The following is a 22,827-nucleotide window of genomic DNA, read 5'->3' as shown; positions in this document are numbered from 1 at the left end:
CCATTGGATGTGAGTCACCCCAGAAAAGTGGCATGACTTAGTGCCAGGCGGCTCTCTTCAGCGGAGACACTTTGGAAAGGGGGCTAACAGCTACAGATGGTGTGCAGCCTCCCTTGCACAACAGAGGAATTATTTCTTTTTCCCTTAAGGGGATGCTCATCACAGCATCACTACGCTCAACAAGCAAGGATGAATCGGCTCCACACTGCCCTTTTCTTAATATCTCCAATCATCACTCTATGCATTTTCCTCTCTAACTAGCCTATTGTTCTAACTCTCTCCCCAAACACTGCATACATGGAGGTGGTGAGCACTGTGGTCAAATTCCTGCTCTGACTCTTGTGGCTCAGTAAGACCACTGATCCCCATGGTTGGATCAGAACAATTTGGTTGAAATCTCTCCAGCTCAGTTTCCTAATCTGCTAAATAGTGACACTGACACTGGTGGATCATTGAAAACATTCAGACCATATACATAAACGTTGTAAAAGTTAGGTCTCTTTTGCTTGCAAGTGATAGAAAACCAATCGGAACTGGCTTAAACCTAAAGGAATCACAGGACTAAATGGTCCAGGAGTCAAAGCTATACATATACAGCTGGATTTGGAACTCGGACCATACCGTGAAGCCTTTTTCTCTCCATCACTCAGCTCCTGCCTCCCACTGTGTGTGCTGACTTCTGTCCCATTCCACATGCTGGTAAGATGATCAAGAAGACTGGATCACTACTCTCAATTTATTCACTCCCTTTTCTGAAAGAATAATATGTCCATGCCCTTACCTTGGTTTTGTGGTGATTGGAGTGTACTTTTTGCTCTCTTGACTTTGGGCTTAGCAATGTGACTTGCTTTGGCTAATGACATACTGACACCAGCAGAGGCTAAAAAAGTGTCTGCCAGGCTGGGCTTCCTTCCTATCTATTACTCATCAGACTGTCATCAGAACCAAGGAGGATCAAACCCAGGAAGAGCAGATTTGAACTTAACCTGTAGACCAATTGTGAAGTCCAGTCTTGTGTGGCTCAGCCAAGTCATAGCCAACCCACTGGCCCTTGATTGGGAAATAGATGCCTGTTATTTTAATCCACCAGGCATTGAGATAATTGTTATGCACTGTCACTGTAGCCACAAAATGCAGACAGAGATGCCAGCAGCTTCCAGCCTCCATACACTCTAGGTTGAGAATCTAGCAGGAAAGAGGGCACTGACTCCCCCATTTCTCAAAACTAAGTCTGTGGACTGAATCTCAAGGCATCTTTGGACCTCAGTCAAGTCGTGTGCCTATTTTCTCTCTCTCTCTTTTTTTTTTTTTTTTTTTTGGCCACACCGTTGTTATGCAGAAGTTCCCAGTTCCCAGCCAGGAATCAAACCACAGCAGTGACATCAGATCCTTAACCACTAGGCCCCCAGGGAACTCCAATGTGCCTACTTCTAACCCAAACACAGTATTGGGAGGTATATCGGGCTCCCCCTGGTGAGGCCTGGGGGACATATTCCCAGTAGGAAAGGGGGTTCCATTCCAAGAGTAAGGTGGACACCAGGAAACCAAAAAAGTAATTCATGCCCCTCAATATTATCACCAACACTTGTTTCCTCTCTTGCCTTTGCTCCAATGCTTCCCCCCACTGGAGTGCAGGGTGTGTGCTCCTCCTAGGCCCGAGTATATGGCAGGCATGGAAACCATGTCTGCTGTGATCCGCAGGCAACAGCCTTGCAAGAGGTCATGGCCAAGGTGCAGAGGAAACCCACCCAGGAGCTTCATTCAAACTGCAATTGTGCTGCAGAGGCTGGGACGGCTGAGCTCCCAAGGCAGCGCTGGGGAGGAACAATGACAGGCTGCCGGCAGCTGTACAGACAACTGGAGACCAGGCAAGGGCTGGGGGGAGCAGAGGTGAGGCAGGTGGTGGCTTTTATCTTCTCCACGCCTGGCAGGGCCCATTACCAACTGCTTCAATATGACAGAGCTAACGCTGCTGCCTTCCTATTCAGAGGCGAAAAGAAAAATCAACAGGGTAAAGAGGCTCCAGCATTGGCTGTAGGAAATTGCAAAAGTTTGCTCCTTCCTACCAGCTCTAAATGCTATTAGAATGAATGGCTGTTCTGTGGCTTCCTGAGCACCCCATTGTTTTCATGTTGGGGGGGGGGCGCCCAATTCTATCAAAGGTGTTTTATTTGTTTGAGATAATGTGCGTGCATGAGCTGTTTACTGTAGCTTGTGGCCTAGATGTTCATTTACTCACAGACTTACTTTAAATTAAAACAAACAGCCATGGTCTAGACCATGATTCTTTAGTTCAGAGAGCAGATGAAGTCTGAAGGACTCAGCAAGGACTTCAGGGGTCTTACTTTTTTATCATTAATATTAGTGTTAAACTTTCGCTATTCAAGACAGTCTGCCATAGTGGATAGTTTCCTTTCTAGCTCCCACTTTCCAATTAAAAATTAATAACACAGTATTTTGAAATTTAATCAAGTCAGAGTGGATTGGTGGGGTTCCTCAAGTAGCAAATAAGAAAAATCCAACTTTAAATAAATGATAAAAGGAATTTTCTACTCACATAACTAAAATATACAGAGGTAGGGTGGGCACAGGTAATTGCCAAAAGACCCTACTTATTTCCATTCCCCTCTCTCTGCCTTAAACTTTATCTGCTTTATGCCATCACTGGTGTCCTTAGGGTAATAATATGACTGCCACCAGCAATCAGGGCTCTAAGTTTCTTCTTCCATAACCAGAGATAGAGACTAGAGTTTAACAAGGAAATGAAAAGCCCTGCAATTCCCTTGTTAAAAAACGCAAGCTCAGAGGGAGCCCAACACCACGTCCAAAGGGATGGGAAATGATAATAACAAGCTTAAACATCTTAGGACTTTCCCTGCCACAGAGGATGGCCAACATGCTGACAACGGCACAGATGCCCTGAAGATAAGAGCTACATCTTTCCCAAGTGCTTTGATAACACGAAGGCCAAAGTAAAAGGCAAGAAGAACATAGGGAAACAAAAGAGTCCTGTGTTCATTGTTTATCACTGAGGCTTACATGTATAAGCATCTGATACATATTGACTGAATAACAGAGGCAAGGTTTATCAATCAATATGGGAACACATTTTTTTTTTTTGTCTTTTTAGGGCCGTGCCCATAGTATATGGAGGTTCCCAGGCTAGGAGTCGAATTGGAGCTGTAGCTGCTGGCCTGCACCACAGCCACAAAAATTCCAGATCCAAGCTGTGTCTGTGACCTACACCACAGCTCACGGCAACACCGGACCCTTACCCCACTGAGCAAGGCCAAGGATTGAACCTGTGTCCTCATGGATACTAGTCAGACTTGTTTATGCTGAACCATGACAGGAACTCTGGGAACATTATTATGGCTCTAAAATAGTAATTAAGATAGCACAATTGACAATGAGTAAGAGATGCTCTTTCTCTCTCTCTCTCTCTCTCTCATTTCTTCCACCCTTCCTTCCTTCTCCCTCTCTTTCCCTCTCCCTTTTTCCTCCCACCACCTAGGAAATTCACTGCAGGATTTCACTGAATGGAAAAGCTATTGACCCCACTGACACACTGTCTCAGATCAGAAAGTGGTGCCAACTCAAAGTGGGCAGAGGAATCAGGAAGTCTATGAACAAACAACACATACCACTCAGTCCATCCTTGTGAGAGAGCACAGGTGAAAGGGCCTTGCTGGAAGCTGAATCCATCTTGGATCTGTGTGCCACACAAGGAACTAGCTGTCACGAGCATCTAATAACATTGCTTCTTTCTGGCTTTATGCCTGGTGGTTGTGGTCCTCAGCACCGTTTAAGGATGTCACACCAAAATAAGTGAATTGAAACCAGATTCACTCAGTGACTTTGGAGAGAACATCTAAAATAGGCATTTCAAAATGTAAGTCCTTAAAAAGGTAAAAAAAAAAATGAAATAAGTATTTCAACATATCATGCTCTTAGGTACAAACTTTTCTGGAAGCTCCTGGTACAAGCAAGACTTTGGCAGATTTGGCAACATATTCACAGATGCCTATTTAAAACAGTAACAACTACAACAACAATACTCTAGGCTAACTTACTTTTCAGCTTAAATATTATTTACATTTGTGGGGGTTTTCTTTGTGTTCTTAGGCTAAGTATATTAAAAAAAAAAAACAGTGGGAATATAGATAATCAGTGGATTTTCCATGGACTAATAGGAATGAACATGGTTTTGAGAAATAACCAAAGAATAAATGTAGTGTAGACATGACCAGACTTAATGCTAATCACTGTTTAAGCCATTTATTGGCCTCTGGCTGCATTTACCTATAACCATAAAATTAAATGACCTACCCTGTATATTTGTTTTAGGAACGCCTATCAGGGCTATAACAATTTGAGACTATCATTTATTTTTCAAGTAAAGAATAATGTGAAACTATTTAGGGGCTTTCTTCTGCTGTGTGCTTCTGCTAAAGCAGAATCGATAAAGGTAGCTTAGCAGAGGTTTTAAGGAAGGTCGTAGAAGGATGTGTAACCATCTAAACAGTGGCATAGTGCCCTTCACTTTTTGGCTGGTGCTAATCTCTTTTTTAAATTTATTTTTATTTATTTATTTTTGCTTTTTAGGGCCGCACCTGCAGCATATGGAGGTTCCCAGGCTAAGAGTCTACAGCTGCCAGCCTACACCACAGCCACAGCCACACCGGATCCTTAACCACGGAGTAAGGCCAGGGATCAAACACACAACCTCATGGTTCCTAGTCGGATTCGTTTCCACTGAGCCACAATGGAACTCCTAATTCCTATTTATTTCTTTCTTTATTTATTTACTTATTGTCTTTTTAGGGCTGCACTCATGGCATATGGAATTTCACAGGCTAGGGGTAGAATTAGAGCTGCAGCTGCCAACCTACACCACAACCACAGGAATGCCACATCTGAGCCATGTCTGCAAACTACACCACAGCTCATGGCAATGCAAGATCCTTAACCCACTGAGCAAGGCCAGGGATCAGATATGCAATCTCATGGATACTAGCCTGGTTCGTTACTGCTTAACCATGATGGAAACCCCTGGCACTGACTTTTTTAAAGTAAGGTTCTACTTACAGTAGGGAAGATGGGTAAAACTATTTATTTAGTCTTTCAAGTCTTATAAAGCTCACACTTCAAAACCACTTTTTTTTTTCTTCTTTTTAATTTCACCCTTGCCATTTCTGGCTATCATTATGACACACCCTCAACAGTGTGGTGAAATTCTGTAGAGGTATGTGTTGGTTTTGGATTTCTAAATGTTTGAACTCCCCAATCTTAGAGTAAAAGCATCCTGTGAGTGGCTTTTTAAAAGTTGAGGTTAAAACAACAAAGGAAACATAATCTTGCCAATAACAGTAGAACTAGACACTTTATATATTGGAGAAAGAAGAGAGAATAAAACACTGGCTTCTAAATGGAAATCTAGTTGAAAGTCATAAGATAAAGTTTTGGAAAGCAATCCATAACTAAGCTGAAAGAATTTATTCAGTGTAAGAAAAATAGTGGGAGTGGGGAGAAATCCTTATGTCTCAAAGTGTGGGGGGAAATGAAGAAAAACAATTTTAAGTGGGAGGGAGTTTAGTTTATCTTCCATCCTAGTGCATTTAAATTTCTTAAAATCAAGTAAAAAATGTGGCTTGATAATAATAAAACCCAAGGTGGATAGTTCGTCTCATGCTAAAATTTTGCTAGGAAGGACAAAAAGAAAAAAAAATTCTTTATGGAAATCTGGAGTAATAATGAATAATTCCTGTAAGCAAACCTCTCTCATCTGAGTCCAGAAAACCAAGTGTGAGAAGACATACACCTGGGGTGATGATGGTTTTCCTTCTCCTGCCCCCCTCATTAGTGTGAAAAGTTAATCAGAGGGGCCAGGAGGCCCAAAGGAAACGTCTTTAATCCCACAGTATCCTTAGGAGGGTTGTGTAAATCATATATAATGTCATGATGACAGATTTTGCCAAGACTCCTATGGGTTTCAAGCTTCTTCAGGGAAGGATCAAATTAAAGGATACAGTTTTAAACTTGTCTTGGGGGAGGTACCTGGAGACCTGAGATAAGCCACCTAGGGGTGCCCCAGGTCAGAATCCTTAACGAATGGACCAGGATACAAGGAAGGAGGAGGCAAATGCTGGCTTTTTCCTGAGACAAAGCACCTACAATTATGCCAGGGCTGTGCATCCAACATTCACCACAAGGCTCCAAGTGCCTCCTATACAATCATGGTTTCCTGGAATTTTACTCAGTCATAAGAAGAATGAAATATTGCCATTTGCAGCAACGTGAATGGGCCTAGAGATTATAATACTGAGTTAAGTAAGTCAGACAGAGAAAGACAAATATCATATGATTTCACTTATACGTGGAAGCTAATAAAAATGATACAAAATAACTTATTTATAAAGGAGTTCACATTTGTGGCTCAGCAGTAACCAATCTGCCTAGTCTCCGTGAGGATGAAGGTTCAATCCTTGGCCTTGCTCAGTGAGTTAAGGATCCCATGCTGCCGGGAGCTGTGGTGTAAGTTGCAGAGGCAGCTCAGATCTGGCGTTGCTGTGGCTGTGGCGAGGCTGGCAGCTACGGCTCCAATTTGACCCCTAGCCTGGGAACTTCTCATATGCTGAGGGTATGGCCCTAAATAAATTTAAAATTAAAAATTTAAAAAAATAAAACTTAAAAATAAAACGTAAACTCACAGATTTCAAAATCAAACTTATGGTTACCAAAGGGGAAACCATCAGGGTAGGGGTAAGTTGGGGGCATGGGATAAATAGATACAATATGTAAAATATGTAAGTCACAAGAACCTACTGTATAGCACAGGGAAATCTACATGATGTTTTGTAATAACCTATATGAGAAAAAAGAAAGGATTCATGTAGATGTATAGCTGATTCACTTTGCTGTACACCTGAAACTAATACAACATTGTAGTCAACTATACTCCAATAAATTCAAACAAAAACCTAAAACCTTGTTTCCTCCAAGTCCAGCCTGATGAACCTTCCGGGGCTCTCCGAGTGGAGACAATTAATTACACGTAACTGTAACAGTTTCCGGCACAGTCAGACTTTTAAGCTTCCAGCACCTACTCTAACCAGAAAAGCCAAAACAAAGGGGGGGGTGGAATCTATCCAGTCACAATGTAAAGTGAATAAACTAGGTGTCTAAAGTGTTGAAACTAAGCGGGCTATGATAGAGTTACCTTAATCATGTGACAATGAGCACAGTTTATTAAGTAAATGAGCAATAATTAGGCTGGCTTCAATCATATCACCCACCCACTTGAAGTCCATTTTACTAAGTTTTAATCCTTGTGGTTTATGTGGACTTTCTCCATTATGTCAGGAGAGAAGTGGTGCTCCTTGTTAGCACTCAAGAACCATTAGCATTTAACTATTTCTGCCTGAGAACATAGTTAGCTGCATGCACATCTGTCCTTCTCACTAGAGAAATGCCAAGTCTGTAACACTCTGCTTCAGAATACGATATGTCAAGTCTAATGCCCCAGTACCTCAGAATGTGACCTTATCTGGAGATAGGATCTTTACAGATGGAGTTCGAATGAGGTCCTTAGCGTCAGTCCTAGTCCAATATGATGGGTGTCTTTATACAAAGAAGAAAATGAGATCCAGTCATGAATATGCACACAGGGGAATGTCATGTGAAGATGAAGGACTGGAGTGAGGAATCTACAAGTCAAGGAACCCCCTGGAGACTGACAGCAAACTGCCAGAGGAGAGGGAGAGGGAGATAGAAGCAAGAAAGGACTCCCCAGGAGTCCCTGTTCAGATATTGCACTTTCACCGCTGCACCAAGGGATCAATCCCCATGGGAACTGAGATCCTACATCAAACTGCTGAATGCCATGGCAAAAAACAAACAACAACAACAACAACAAATTATATTACAGTAAAAGAAAAGAGGAGAAAAGATTCCTCTACATAAAGGAGCATGTCCCTACCAAATCTTCGTTTCAGAATTCTGGCCTCCAAGACTCTGAGACAAGGAGAATTCTGTGGTTCTAAGCCTTGCAGTTTGTGGTACTTTATTATAACATCCTGGGAAATGAAAATAACACTCCTAAGATGTTCACCCTTTATAAAAAGTAAAGATTAAATTATTTAATATCTGTTGAGTAGTAGTGAAAATACTTTGCTTACGAGTAGAGTTGACTTTCCTCAGGCCTCTTCAATTTAGGGATGGGAAAGTCTTCACTACCTAATCCTTGTATTACTGCTGTCCACAGCCTGCTGTATAATTTTTCATACCATTTATCACTCATATTAAATTTGTATATTTTCTCTCTACCCCACTGAGATATAAGCTCCATAAAGACAGGGGATTTTTTTTTTTCTCTTTTGCTCACTGCTGGCTTCCAAGTGCCCATCACAGTGTCTGATACATAGCAGCTCAAAAAAAGCTTATTGTATGGCTGAATAAACTGATCTATTGTATGAAGATCTGAGGCACAGAGATTGGAACTATTGCAGGTGAGAAGGAAAAAGGACAGAAGGAGGATGAGCTGGTTCCTGTCCCCAAACAATTATCCACGCTGCCTTTATTATGGACAAAATTTCCACAGTTATCTCCTTTTTGGATTAGAGGGAACAAGTGTGAAATACATGAGCCTTGGCAATAGGTGACTGGGTTTTAAGACTTTAAACCATAGTTTTTCTTTCTTTTTACAGTTGCACCTATGGCATATGTAAGTTCCAAGGCCAGGGGTTGAATCAGAGCTGAAGCTGAGGACTATGCCACAGGCACAGCAACACCAAATCTGAGTTGCATCTGTGACCTCTGCCACAACTTGCGACAATGCAAGATCTTTAATCTACTGCATGAGACCAGGGATCGAACCTGCATCTTCACAAAGACATCACTGGTTCATTAACCCACTGAGCCACAACAGCAACTCTGAGCCATAACTTCTAATTGGTCAGGTTAGGAAAAAACCTGCTGACCAAAATCTATCAGGTGACAAAAATCTAATAGTTAACTATACTGTTGAAATGGAAAAACAAAGAACAGATGGTAAAGTAAATATAAGTTTTATAGACAGAGTTGTGACTTTCACTTGTTAGGTATAAAGTATTAGTCACAGACTCACTGAACTTTACTTTCAACTTAAAAATGGAGAAAAAAAACAAAGCCTTAGAATGCCTCCTATTCCATACAATGTGTGACAAAAATTTTGTTCATTAATGGATAGACTAGAAGTGGAAATCAAAAATTGATTTCACACATAAAGCATTAATTTGATTTCTAGTTTCTCTAAAGTTGAACAGGAGTACAATGTGTAACAAAGCAATCTGAGTAGAGAAGCTGCCTAGTTTCTTTTGATTTCCCCCAACCTTCTACAGGCATCTTACCCACATCTACTTGAACAAAAAAAAATTTTTTTTGCTTTTTATTATGGCCGCACCTGTGGCATATAGAAGTTCCCAGGCTAGGGGTCTAATCAGAGCTACGACTACTGGCCTATGCCACAGCCACAGCAACGCAGGATCTGAGCCGCATCTGTGACCTACACCATAGCTCGTGGCAATGGTGGATCCTTAACCCACTGAGTGAGGCCAGAGATCAAACCTGAATCCTCATGGATCCTAGTCAGGTTCATTCACCTCTGAGCCATGAAGGGAACTCCTGGACAAAACTTTTTAAAGCAAATGATTTTCTCAAAATTTTGTGGAGCCTCAGACTTTGTTTTAATCAAAAAAATGGTCCTCTTTTTCATGCAATGTTAAGTCAAATTATGCCATTTCAATTGGCACAAACAGGTCTGAGAGCAAATTGACTTTTTTTCCCCACCATCCTACAGCATATGGATGTACCCAAGCTAGGGATCAAACCTGAGTCATAGCAGCAAGCTGTGCTGTGACAACGCCAGGTCCCTAACCCACTGATCCACCAGGGAACTCCCAGGACAAATGGACTCTTACTAACTGCACGTTTCAATTGGTGGAAGCAAAGCACCCAGCCTTTCTATAGACGAGACAACCAGTCCAAAAGTGACATGCAGTGATCATGATACAGATGTTTTTACACAGAACGAAAGGCATGCTTGTTCTGTTAAAGGATGATAATTCTCCAAGCTTCTACTGAACCTATCTTAGAATTGTTTGTTTTGTTTTCTTTATTTCTGTGTTTTTAATAAGGAATGGAGACAACTGTGTTAAGAACTTAAGATAGTGTCCAGAATAACTGTAGGCACCAAATACATGCACCCTATTTTATTTATAGAAATAAATAATTTAGCAATGACCTGTCAGGTCTCCGCATTACAAAAAGGTTTATTGTAATTGTATGATTCCAAATTATTTTTTCTAATCAAGTCTTAAAAGGCCACATCACACACTTTAAATCAAATATTATCCAGAGAGGATCAATAGATTCAACAACTACTAACAAAACAGCTAGCTCAAATTGGTCCAACAAGGACTAATAATAGAAGTCCCTGAATCAATTCTGGCCAAAGTCGGGACAATACCTAAAAACAGGACCACAGAGTAGAGGATAAGAGACGAACTTCCACTGTTGCATCAAAGCAAGCTGTAAATTATGTGAGAGCAGTCTTAATGCCAAGAAAAATGTACTCTTTGAAAAGTAAAATGTATGGTATGTCTGACAGCTCTCCAACAATAAGAATATTCAATTAAGTAGAACATACCATTCCTTGGCCATGGGAGATAAGCTGGCATCTACTGTTCTTGCCCTCACAAACTCCTACTTGAACAAGTCTGTACACAAGACACTTGAAATAAACAGATGCCTTAAGCTTTTGTGGGTGAATTTAATCATTACCGTATTATTACAATGATGAAAGCATGCTAAAAATTGTATTCCTTAAAGCTGGCCACCATTAAGGAAGTTCCTATCTCTTCTATCATGTCAGTAACACCTTCTATAAGATACTGAAGGGTTTCCTTTTAACAGCAGCTTTTCAACAACTGATTTTATGTGTGAAAGTGACTATTTCATTTAGAAAAATAGCCAAGAGGTCTTTGGAGCTTCTCATCTCATTAGTTTAAACGATACTTCATTGCATCATTCATATCTAGATTTTTATCACAAATGAATACATTGTTTCTCCACCCAGAAAGAACAAATAACTTTCAAAAGGAGGTCCTTAACTCCCTCCTTATTTCCCACAGTATTATAACCTTGAAGGGAACTAACTGAGGGGAAGTTGTGAAGATATATAGGAATTACACACTCTTTCCTCCAAGTCTACAAAATTGTATACACCAGTGTGAACGCTTATAAGGACAGTCACAGAAATGAGTCTTTGGGAACATTTACTGCCTATGTTGGTGAATAAAGCACATTTAAATAATTTGAACAGTAATCCACTCAGAATTCCCAGAGCTTGTAGTTTCCATTTTTTATCACAATCAAGGAGTTCTAGAATTGAAAATAGTTCCTTCAGGGAGTTCCCATTGTGGCTCAGTGGAAGCAAAACTGCCTAGTATCCATGAAGATGCAGGTTCCATCCCTGGCCTTGCTCAGTGGATTAAGGAACGGTTGCAAGCTACAGGGTAGGGTGCAGATGCAGCTCGGATCCAGGGTTGCCATGGCTGTGCCAAAGGCCTGTGCTGCAGCTCCAATGTGACCCCTGGCCTGGGAACTTCCATATGCCACAGGTGCTGTAATCCCCCCCAAAAAAGAAGAAAAAAGAAAACAGTTCATTCACTTATGTGCCTTCTTTGTGGCTGCATCACAATCTACAGGTGGAAACATCTAAGCAGCTCTAAACTCTTGTTTACCTCGCAGCTAAACAAAGATTGTCTTTAGTGGAAAAAGAAATAAAATATGGTGTGGATAAATGTGTGTGTGTGTGTGTGTGTGTGTGTGTGTGTGTGTAGATAAATAGCTAGCTAGTTGATTGTTTACCCCTTTAGAATAAATAACCCTACTTAATTAGTGTAATTAAGGATCTGTTTTAAAAGGGTGTTGAAACTATTAGTTAATAAGAGATCCTCAGGCAATCTCACACTTTCACGATAGTACTTCCTTTAGGAATCAACTGGGAGGTAATTTTATGACTTGTTTTCGCTTCTTGTGATTTGGCTAAAGTATCTATAGCCATGATAGACAGGAAGTATTTAAACAATATATAAAAAAAGAAGCTAATTATTTCCCAATTATTTCCTGTTGCCTTAAGAAAAATGCTAGCACAGCTTCTACCTCTGAAATTCTACTATACAAATGGTCCCCATGGCTATTAGATTTGTTTAATGACAGATCTAATTACTTATTTCTTTTCTCAGACCACAGCCTGACAATAGAAAACATGTTTGTCCATCTTTGTAAACTTAGAAACTCACATAGTGCATGGGGCCTGAAAAGTATGCCTGAATAAAGAACGAATGCATGGGAGTTCCCACTGTGGCACAGTGGGTTAAGAACCTGACATCAGCCGCTGGATTTGCTATGGAGGTGGGGGTTTGATCTCCAGCCCAGATAGAGTGGGTTAAAGGATCCGGCATTACCACTGGTCACAGGTATAGTTTGGATTTAATCAGTGGCCCAGAAATTTCCATATACTGCAGGTGTGGCCATAAAACAAAAAAACAAAAACAACAAAAAAATAATGAATGCACATGGTATTCAGTATTTAGTATTGTTTCATATATTTTTATACAAATAATGAGTTCTATTTCCCAAATGCAGGTTACTGTTCACAGATCCATACCAAAAATAGCCCTTAGAAGCATTCTGTTTGGCCTGTGTGATTTCAATAAAGTTTATTAGTTTCTAACTGGATTGATTTTATTTTATTTTATTTTATTTTTTTTGTCTTTTGTCTTTTTTGTTGTTGTTTTGTTGTTGTTGTTGTTGTTGCTATTTCTTGGGCCGATCCCGCGGCATATGGAGGTTCCCAGGCTAGGGGTTGAATCGGAGCTGTAGCCACCGGCCTACGCCAGAGCCACAGCAACGCGGGATCCGAGCCGCGTCTGCAACCTACACCACAGCTCACGGCAACGCTGGATGGTTAACCCACTGAGCAAGGGCAGGGACCGAACCCGCAACCTCATGGTTCCTAGTCGGATTTGTTAACCACTGCGCCACGACGGGAACTCCTGGATTGATTTTAAAATTGGTAGATTTCATTCCTGTTGTTGTTTTAAAGAGAGAGAAAGATTTAAGGCTTCCCTTGAAAAATCAAGCTTTGACAGCAACAGTGGCCCAAAATTCATGCATGGCTATAATCAGCGGGAGCCGAGTGGAGCCGGCCACATTGAGAAGGTTCAAGTTCAAGACCACTCTCTACTGTCTCAGGACACTGTGGATAATTCTCTGGTTCCATTTATAATGTAACATACTTTATTGTTTGTTTTTCTTACATTTTGCTTGTTGAGAGTACCTCCCAGGTCTCCACAGGCATTGGAGTTTGCACTCGTGTTAAACCGAGCTACGTTTTCCACCCTACAAAGGGAAAATGTAGGCCTAATAGCAGGCTGTGTGTGCACCAGAAAATGAATAAATACTGGTTAATCATGATATGGTAATTGATCACAAGAATATGAAAACTAACCAATAAGGGAGCCTATCCTAGACTCCACCACCACTCCTCAAAAAAAAAAAAAAAAAAAAAATACCACCAGAAAACCTGAATTTCAGATTTTTCTTTCTTTCTTTCTTTTTTTTTTTTTGTCTTTTTGCTATTTTTTTGGGCCGCTCCCGCGGCATATGGCAGTTCCCAGGCTAGGGGTCAAATTGGAGCTGTAACCACTGGCCTACGCCAGAGCCACAGCAACTCGGGATCCGAGCTGCGGCTGCAACCTACACCACAGCTCACGGCAATGCCGGATCGTTAACCCAATGAGCAAGGGCAGGGACTGAACCCGCAACCTCATGGTTCCTAGTCAGATTCGTTAACCACTGCACCACGACGGGAACTCCGAATTTCAGATTTTTCAACTTCTGTTTCCAAATGAATGTAGTTAAACTGAGGATAAACAAAGCATGGTGCAATATGCTACAAGGCAATGACAAACTAACAACAATAATAGTATATTTTATATACTTAATTTAAAAAAAAACTTTTTTTTTGCTTATTAGGGCCACACCTGTGCACATAGAAGATTCCAGGCTAGGGGTTGAATTAGAGCTGCAGCAGCTGGCCTACACCACAGCCACAGCAATGTGAGATCTGAGCCACATCTGCAAGCTACACCACAAATCATGGAAATGCTAGATCCTTAACCCACTGAGCAAGGCCCGGAATCGAACCCACAATCTCACAGATACTAGCTGGGTTTATTCCTGCTGAGCCACTATGGTAATTCCATTTATATACTTTTTAAAACAGTTTTCACACCTACAGTTTGATCCTGGATTTGACAATTTTACCCCAAATGTTTTAGAGGAAATCTGGACAGAATTCTCTCTAGCCACAGCAAACAACAAATATGACAGCAGAGTGCTGCGCTATGATTCTCTTATGCCTCAGACAGTGGCTCTTAAAAAGGAGAAAATTGAAGGCCTGTACACTCAGTCCCTGAGTAATTGAGTGTTGAGTGAACCGCCCTTGGACAAAAGCATTTTTAAAGGTGATCTGGTAGCTTGTCAAGTGAATATTTACTTACTGACAGTTGTAGCACTCCAAGTGCTCTGGGTACTTCTCTTTCCCCAACACCCACTTTGGATTGCTGTTGAGGCTTTTTACCTGCTTTCAATCCAACCCTGTCTGTCCACATATTTCTTTAGGACATAGGTGTAGAGGATTTTGTGATCTACAGCATCCACATTTCATGTCTTCTCACATTACAATAACTCTTGCTAGGGTCTGATGCACGGAAAATCATGAAATAGTACAGTGGAGGCAAGGTACAGAATTTTTTTTTTTTTTTTTGCAGTATACACAGTTGTAATCAAAATACAGCCTAAATCAAAAATATTTATATGAAGTACCTCTTTTGAAATTATTACAGTATTACAAGCATGTAGAAAACCATAGGAATAATTTGTGTATTTTTTCACCCACCTATGTTACATTTTAATATTTTCCCACATTGGTTTCAGAAATATTCATTGAACTATAATACCTATACCTCAAACTAGACAAATCTCCAGTTGCATGCCTCAATGGACTTCTATGCTCAAGATCAAGTCACAGAACATCACTAGATGTTCCATCACTAAAGTTCCAGAAGCCATCACTAGAATTTATGCTCAGTCCCAATCATTTATTATAGATCTTGATATTTAGGAATCCAAGTCCATCAAATTTGTTCTTTTTCAAGACTGTCTTTGCAATTCCTGGCTCCTATATATTTCCAGATTACTTTTTAGTATCAGACTGCTACATTATACACACACATAGGCGTTCTGGAATGCTTATTTAGTAGAATGAATTTAAAGTTTCACTTGGAGAGAACTGCTATCTTTATTTTCTGTTTTTTTAATCATTGAACATGGCAGAACTCTCCATTAATTTATGCCATTTTTTTCTCTCATTAATATGTTGAGTTTTCTTTGTAAAGGTCCCGCATATCTTTTGTTAGATTTATTCCTAGGTATCTGATGTTTTCTGAAGGTATTTTAAAATACATAATTTTTCTTAATTTTGTTTTATTTTGCTGACTTTTTTGCTTTTCACAATTTTATCTTATTATCTGACAAATAAAAATGGAATGTATTTTAGTTATACGATGTGACAATTTAGTAAATTATACATTGCAAAATGATTACCACAATCAAGATAATTAACACAACTATCATCTCATAGTTACTATTTGTGTGTGTGTATGTGATAATAACATATGATGTATCCTTAACAAATTTCAAGTATTCAATGCAGTACTTTTAATTATAGTCACCATGCTGTACATTAGATTCCCAGACTTATAAGTTTGTACCCTTTCACCAACAACTCCCCCCTTTCCCTAACCTTGGTCCCCGGCAACCACCATTGTATTTTCTGCTTCTGTGAGTTTGACTTTCTTAGATTCCACATATAAGTGTCAATATACAATATTTTTCTGTCTAATTATTCCACTATATTATATATAGTTTATTCCATTACTTGTTATGTGTGTACATGTGTGTGTATGTATCACATTTTCTTTATCCATTTGTCCATTGATGGAAGCTTAGGTTGTTTCCACATATGGCTTTGTGAATAATGCTGCCATGAACATGGGGGGTGCAGGTATTTCCTCAAAATACTGATTCTACTTCCTTTGGATATATACTCAGAAATGGAATTGCTGGATCCATGAGGTAGTTCTATTTTTAATTTTGTGAGGAAAGTGCATACTGATTTCCATAATTGATGTACCAATGTGCATCCCCATCAACAGTGTAGAGAGTTCCCTTTTCTCCAAATCCTCACCAACATTTATCTCTTATTTTGATAACAGCCATCTTAACAACAGTGAAGCGTTATCTAATTGTGGTATAGATTTATGTTTTCTGAGTGATTAGTGGTGTTGAGCACATCTTCATACCCTTATTGGGAAATTGTATGTCTTTGAAAAAATGTCTATTTGGGTCCTTGGCTCATTTTTGGTTTGTTTTTAGGATTGAGTTGCATGAATTTTTTATATATTTTGGATAATAACCCTTTATCAGATATATAGTTTGCAAATATTTTTTTCCCCATTTCATAGGGTGTCTTTCCATTTTGTTAATGGTTTACTTGGCTGGGCAGAATCTTTTTAGTGTGGTATAGTCCATCTCACTTATTTTTGGGTTTGCTGCCTCTAGTGTTTGCTTTTGATATCATATCCAAAACAAAACCATGGACAAAACAAATGTCAAGGAGTTTTTCCCTATGTTTTCTCATAGAAATTAATGATTTCAGGTCTTACATTCAAGCCTTTTGTCCATTTCAAGTTGATTTTTGTGTATAAGTGTCCAATTTCATTCTTTTGCATGTGATTGTCCAGTTTTCCAAACATATTATTGAAGAGACTATCCTTTACCCATTGTGCATTTTAGCATCCTTGTCAAAGATGACTGACCATATGAATGTGGGTATATTTCCGGGTTCTCTATTCTGCTCCATTGACTATGTGTCTACTTTATGCCAGTATCACACTGCTTTAATCACTATAACTTTGTAAAATAGTTTGAAATTAGGAATTGTGATGCCTTCAGCTTGTTCTGTTTTATCAAGGTTGCTCTGGCTATTCAGAGTCTTTCGTGGTTCCATACAAATTTTAGAATTATTCATTCTAATTCTGTGAAAAATGCCATCAGAATTTTGAAGAATCTATATAGCTCACCTTGGATAATATGAATATTTAAAACATTAATTCTTTCAATTCAAGAACACAGGATAACTTTTCACTTATTTGTGTCATCTTTCATAAATGTCTTATAGTTTTCAGTGTGCAGATCTTTCACCTCCATGGTTAAATTAATTTTTAAATATTTTATTATTTTTACGCTATTGCAAATGAGAGAATTTTCTCAATTTTCTTCTTTTGGTCTTTTTAGGATCACACCCACAGCATGTGGAAGTTCCCAGGCTAGGGGTCCAATCAGACCTTTGTTGTACTGCATTTTAAGTATCTAGACAAAGTTCTCAGTGCTACATAGTAGGATCTCCTTGTTAATCCATTCCAAAAGCAATAGTTTGCATCTGTTAACTCCAAGCTCCCAATCCTTCCACTCCCTCCACCTCCCCCTTGGCAACCACAAGTCTATTCTCCAAGCCCATGACTTTCTTTTCTGTGGAAAGGTTCATTTATGCTGTATATTAGATACCAAATATGAGTGATATCATACGGTATTTGTCTTTCTCTTTCTGACTTACTTAGCATGAGAGTCTCTAGTTCCACCCACATCACTGCAAATGGCATTATGTCATTCTTTCTTATGGCTAAGTAGTATTCCATTGTATATATATACCACCTCTTCCTAATCCAATTGTCTGTTAATGGACATTTGGGTTGTTTCCATGTCTTGCCTATTGTGAATAGAGCTGCAATGAACATGTGGGGGCATGTGTCTTTTTTTAAGGAAAGTTTTGTCTGGATAGAGGCCCAAGAGTGGGATTGATGGGTCATATGGTAGTTCTATGTATAGATTTCTAAGGTACCTCCATACTGTTCTCCATAGTGGTTATACCAACTTGCATTCCCACCAACAGTGCAGAAGGGTTCCTTTTCTCCATAACCCCTCCAGAACTTGTTATTTGTGGACTTATTAAAGACGGCTATTCTGACTGGTGTGAGGGGGTATCTCATGATAGTTTTGATTTGCATTTCTCTAATAATCAGTGATGTGGAGCATTTTTTTCATGTGCTTGTTAGCCATCTGTATATCTTCCTATTCAGGTCTTTTGCCCCTTTTTCCATTGGGTTGTTGGCTTTTTTGCTGTTGAGTTGTATAAGTTGTTTGTATATTTTAGAGATTAAGCCCTTGTCACTTGCATCATTTGAAACTATTTTCTCCCATTCTGTTAGCTGTCTTTTTTTTTTTTTTATGGTTTCCTTTCCTGTGCAAAAGTTTGTCCATTTGCTTAGGTCCCATTGGTTTATTTTTGCTTTTATTTCTGTTGCTTTGGGAGACTGACCTGAGAAAACATTTGTAAGGTCAATATCAGAGAATGTTTTGCCTATGTGCTCTTCTAGGAGTTTTATGGTGTTTGGTCTTATATTTACGTCTTTAAGCCATTTTGAGTTGATTTTTGTGCATGGTATGAGGGTATGTTCTAGTTTCATGGATTTACATGCAGCTGTCCAGGTTTCCCAGCAATACTTGCTGAAAAGATTGTCTTTTTCCCATTTTATGTTCTTGCCTCCTTTGTCAAAGCTTAATCGATCATAGGTGTCTGGGTTTACTTCTGGGTTCTCTATTCTGTTCCATTGTTGTGTATGTCTGTTTTGTTACCAGTACCACACTGTCTTGATGACTGTGGCTTTGTAATATTGCTTGAAGTCTGGGAGAGTTATGCCTCCTGCTTGGTTTTTATTTCTCAGGATTGCTTTGGCAATTCTGGGTTTTTTGTGGTTCCATATAAATTTCTGGATTGTTTGTTTCAGTTCTGTGAAAAACGTCATGGGTAAAACTCTCACCAAAGTGGGTTTGAGGGAACATTCCTTAACATAATCAAAGCCATTTATGACAAACCCACAGCAAATATAATTCTCAAAGGAGAAAAACTGAAAGCCTTCCCACTAAAATCTGGAACAAGACAGGGATGTCCACTCTCACCACTTCTATTCAACATATTATTAGAAGTCCTAATCACAGCAATCAGACAAACAAAAGAAATAAAAGACATCTAAATAGGAAGAGAAAAGATAAAACTGTCACTGTATGCAGATGACATGAAATTACACATAGAAAACCCTAAGGACTCAACCCAAAAACTACTTGAACTGATCAACAAATTCAGCAAAGTAGCAGGATATAAGATTAACAATCAGAACTCAGTAGCATTTCTATATACTAACAATGAAACTTTAGAAAAGGAATACAAAAACACAATACCTTTTAAAATTGCACCCCCAAAAATCAAATACCTTGGAACACACCTGACCAAGGAGGCAAAGGACCTATATGCTGAGAACTATAAAACATTAATCAAGGAAATTAAAGATGTAAAGAAATGGAAAGATATTCCCTGTTCCTGGATTCGAAAATTTAATATTGTAAAAATGGCCATACTACCCAAAGCAATCTAGATTTGATATCTGACATTTGTAAAATGTGCCTATTGCCCTCTCACTTTCTGCATTAGTTGTGTTAGAGTTTAAAATGTTATTCTTTTAAAGACCTGGTTTTGAAGCTCTCTACCATGCCTTTGTATTTAACTACATTGATTTATTCTCTTATCTTTATTATTACCTTTCTTTTACTTTTGCTTCTTGAGCTGATTACTTAGATCACTGATTTTCAGCCTTCCCTACTTTCTAATACATGCTTCTAACACTATAAAGTTCCCTCTACACACTTCCTTAGCTGCATCCCACAAGTTCTGATATGTAATATTTTCATTATCATTCATTTCAAAATATATTCTGGTGTCCACTAATATATTTTAATTCCACAAGTTATTTGGGTCATACCTTAATTTCAAACCATTTAGACATTTCTAGTTCATCATTTATTTATTAATATCTAGGTTATTAATATAATATTCCACTGTCAGATAACACTATATGAATTTTTAAGCATTATACATAGATAAATTTAATCTTTTGAAATTGAATGAGTTGTATACATGGTTATTTTAGACTCAACCTATTTTTTTAAATTACTTATTTATCTTTTATCAAAATTTTTATTTGTGAAATTATCTTAAGGACTCTAATTCCTCTGATAACTCATCAAATAACTAATCTCCTATCATCCCTCTTCAAGTTTTATTTGTAAATATAAATCAAAATGGGTAAAACCCAAACAAAATGATAGCTTATGTTTGTATTTTATTTCTCATTCTGTAAAAATACTGATTTGCAAATGTGTTTTATATGAATAGTTGGCTATTAAGAGAAAAAATTATGATGCAGTTTCATATTCATTTAATATTTGGTTCATAGTAAGAATTCTCATTTGAAAAAAGGGATAACCAAGTCTGAGTCATTAAGAAACAGTGCTTGGGTTACTAATTAAATTCACTGCCTAGAAAGACTACAATCTCTAATAGTGGTAAAATAGCTGTATCAGTGGCCCATTTTCATCAGGTTTAAATTATGAGAATAGCTCTGGGCTGAGCCATTGGAAAATACCAATGGTCTCATGTGTGTGAGTGTGTGTGTGTGTGTGTGTGTGTTCTTCCATAACCATTTCCATTTTTCTATGGCCTCCTTTTTGCCTGTGGAGGTTGACTCCCTACATGCTGTTTAACTGGTGTCCTTGCCATCTGACTTTTTGTCAGGTGAGTGCAACAAGAGGCTCTGAAAGAACAGGGAATAAGAACAGAGGTCAAGAATGCTGGAGTTCCAGTCATGGCTCAGGGATTAACGAATCTGAATAAGAACCATGAGGTTGCAGGTTCAATCCCTGGCCTCGCTCAGTAGGCTAAGGATCCAGTGTTGCTGTGAGCTGTGGTGTAGGTCGCAGATGTGGCTCGGATCTGACATTGCTGTGGCTCTGGTGTGGGCTGGCAGCTACAGCTCTGATTTGACCTCTAGCCTGGGAACTTCCATATTCAGTGGGTACAGCCCTATAAAGACAAAAAAAAAAAGAACATTTGTCCTTCCCTAACTCACATTTTCTTCCCTGACCATGATTTTGACACTGGCTACATCCTTATCAAGCCCAGCTCCTATCAGACCTCTCTTTTTCTACTTGCAGAAGGTCCTAGAACACTTCCTTTGTTCATTATTAATTTGAGTGCCAACTATGTTCAAGTAGCATGCTAAGTTTTACATAGCTATGTATGTACATGTGTATGCATATGTGTATATATTTTATACATTTATGTACTCACCTATATGCATGTATATATGTATTTGTATTCATGTGTGTGTTATTTCCTAAAACAATTCTTAGAATCTCCCTCCCTACCTATAATGAAGACAATCATACCTGATGCCTTCTTTAAGATTCAGCAATGATGACAACAACAACAAATATATATGTGTGTGTATAAATTATATGCAATTAAACTTTAAAGTTGAAATTTTATTTTAATCACATTGAAAGCCAACTTTTATTTTTAAACTTCTTCAGTGTATTCTGGATCCCTTGAAAAAGCAAATAATTCTTTCATAGAGATTAATTTCACCTTGTTGCCTGTTTTCTAAGTTAAAATGTGTGTATTCAGCTTTTCTTTCAGATGTTAAAGTTCAACCTGTACAAACAGTATATCTTACTAAGCCTTCACTTAAGCTGTCAGTTAAGGAAATAAGCCTTCAACTGTCTATAGACTAGTGCATTTAGCTGTTGATTCACAGATGACTTTTATTGCTTCAGATATTTTGTCTTATTAAATATCACAACATTTATTTTCTATTATCTGTACAGCATGACAGCAAATCTGTGAAATTTAGGCACAATATGAACATGAATGAACTTTCAGTTCCTAATTTTATTATCTCCAACTAGATAGGTAAAAAAAATGTTTTTGTGAGACAGGTTTTCTGATCGGTATTACATACTATAAAGACATCTGGAAAATAAGATGATCTTTGTTGTACACAGGACATATAGCCTCATAGTTTTGATTAAAAGTTTACCCAAAGTGGCATACTTCTATGAAATTTGAGGTCAGTTGACCTAAATATGGTAGTAAAGCCCCCTCCCTCATAGAATTTTTTTTAAAGCTACCATAGCAGATAACATCTGGTTGCATGTAATCTGAATTCATCTGAAATCCCAATGTAAACAAGTTCACCAATAGCAAGGGGCAGTTAAACATTCCACTGGCTTTAGATAATTGAAACCATCTTCTAAAAAATTACCTTCAATTATGGGACTCTAGGAAAGAAGCAGACAGCTCTGGCAAAGTACCAGAAAGGGAAAGGGAGAGAAGAGTCGGGGAGGGAGGGAGAGAGAAAGGGAACAGTCTATTTTCCACAATACAATGAAGATCATGAAATATTCTACAGTATTCATAAGATGGTGAATGTCATGCCCACCCAAAAGATATATTTAGTGGGAACACAGGATTAGAGCCTAGAAAGCTATTGTCATTTGCTTTTATTTCAGAGTCTTGCTTTCAAGTGGTAATATCTCTAAAATATCATAGGCAGAAGATTTAAGTCCAACTTTCAAAAAAAGGCAAAGAAAGAAATCACAATTTCCCAGTTTTTAACATTAAAAAAAAAATCCTGTAACTTACAAGCCTGTGAACCATTATTTATAAGTACTTAAGTGTATACACTATGCTTCTGAAATTATAAACTA

General features: G+C 38.6%; 1 protein-coding gene across 5 annotated transcripts in view; it reads right to left on the bottom strand.

The window, feature by feature from the left end:
* The window catches only part of MACROD2 (MACRO domain containing 2), a 2,051,742-nt gene that overhangs the window by 1,069,415 nt on the left and 959,500 nt on the right, over positions 1–22,827 (bottom strand). The gene's annotated exons all lie outside the window — the stretch shown is intronic.

Source organism: Sus scrofa, chromosome 17 (genome assembly GCF_000003025.6).
Source record: "Sus scrofa isolate TJ Tabasco breed Duroc chromosome 17, Sscrofa11.1, whole genome shotgun sequence".
NCBI lineage: Eukaryota > Metazoa > Chordata > Mammalia > Artiodactyla > Suidae > Sus > Sus scrofa.
The sequence above is the reverse complement of the archived record's forward strand: the minus strand, read 5'-3'. Positions and strand labels throughout refer to the sequence as shown.